This window comes from Myotis nattereri (genome assembly GCF_964212035.1).
Source record: "Myotis nattereri genome assembly, chromosome: 6".
NCBI lineage: Eukaryota > Metazoa > Chordata > Mammalia > Chiroptera > Vespertilionidae > Myotis > Myotis nattereri.
This window is the reverse complement of record NC_138081.1, coordinates 58,809,803-58,811,206: the sequence shown is the minus strand read 5'-3', so window position 1 is coordinate 58,811,206 and position 1,404 is coordinate 58,809,803. Positions and strand designations below refer to the sequence as shown.

At 48.5% G+C, this 1,404-nt stretch overlaps 1 pseudogene across 1 annotated transcript; it reads right to left on the bottom strand.

Moving 5' to 3' along the window:
• Positions 1-216: 216 nt before the first annotated feature.
• LOC308521697 (ferritin light chain-like) lies at positions 217-750 on the bottom strand (annotated as a pseudogene). The gene has a single exon. The product of its transcript is annotated as a ferritin light chain-like (transcript).
• Positions 751-1,404: the final 654 nt, after the last annotated feature.

Sequence of the window (1,404 nt, the reverse complement as noted above, 5' to 3'; positions counted from 1 at the left end):
TGACATTTAATGTGAAGTATTAAAAATGGAGCCCCTTTCTTTTCTTTTTTTTTTCTGCAAAAAGCTTTATTGTTTCATTTGGTCCAATGCATGGGAGAGTGCTCCAGGATGGTTTAAAAGAATGGCTAGTAGTTTCAGGAAGAGGCTCAGGTAAAAGCCAGAGACGCCAGGGGGATGCAGAGGGGCCTCTGAAAGGCCTCTGGGCTCCAAAGGCTCCTAGTCGTGCTTGAGAGTGAGCCTTTCGAAAACATACTCACCCAGCCCAGTCTGGGGGGCGGCCAGCCTGTGGATGTTAGTCAGGTGGTTGCCCAACTTCTTGATCAGTTTCACCTCCTCACCCAGGAAGTGGTTCTCCAGGAAGTCGCAGAGATGAGGGTCTGCACGGATAGAACCCAGGGCATACAGCTCCAAAAGGGCCTGGTTCAGGCTCTTCTCCAAGGCCAGGATGGCTTCCATGGCATCCTGAGTTTTGTCCCAGTCATCTTGGGAAGGTTTCTGCACGTCCTGGAAGAGAATGCGGCCACCTCGCTTGTTTTGCAATTTTAAGAGATGCTCAGCGCCCTTGCGCTTCTTCTCCACTAACTCACGGAAGAAGTGGCCCACCCTCCAGAGCCACATTCTCGAGGTCAAAATAGTAGCCCAGAGAGAGGTAGGTGTAGGAGGTCCGCAGTTGCAGGTTGGCCAGGCGATTGACCGATTGACTGCAGCCTCCATCTCGATGGAATAATTCTGACGAATTTGGGAGCTCATGGTTGTTTAGCAATAAGGAGTTAAGTTAGAAAAAAAACCGGTGTGTTGACTGGTCCTGGAGTGGTTCTGAAGGTGGTGACTGGATGAGATGCAGGAGAGTGGTCGGAGGCTGCAAGAAGGGGCATCCCCAGGTCTGTTCTGTCCAAACACTGTTGAAGCAAGAGACATATCTGGGACTACCGAGGGCACTTCCTGGAGCCCCTTTCTTTATCAGGGAATTTGGAGTGATTTTCCATTTTAAAGAAATATCATGGCTGCATGTTTTGCCATGGCTAGTGGAAGAGTGGTTGTTGGAAAAATCCCTCTTCTTCCAACAAGCACAAAAAGTACCAGGCAGAAAATGGTGCCTTCAGCAGAAAACACACAGTTGCAAAATGAGTACTCTGAAAAGTGGGAGTATGGATTAAAGCTAGGGATATAAGCTGTTGGTGGATAGCTAGCAAAGCAGGCAGCCAAAATATATCAGAGCATATTGATGTATCCATCGATCTCAGATTATTTCTGTATCTATAATAATAAAAGCGTAATATGCAAATCGACTGACCAGCAGAATGACCATCCGGATGACCTTCTGGATGACCATGCTATGACACGCACTGTCACCAGGTCAGCCAAGGTGGGTGCATTGCAATTGGCCAGGGATCTGGGAGCCCC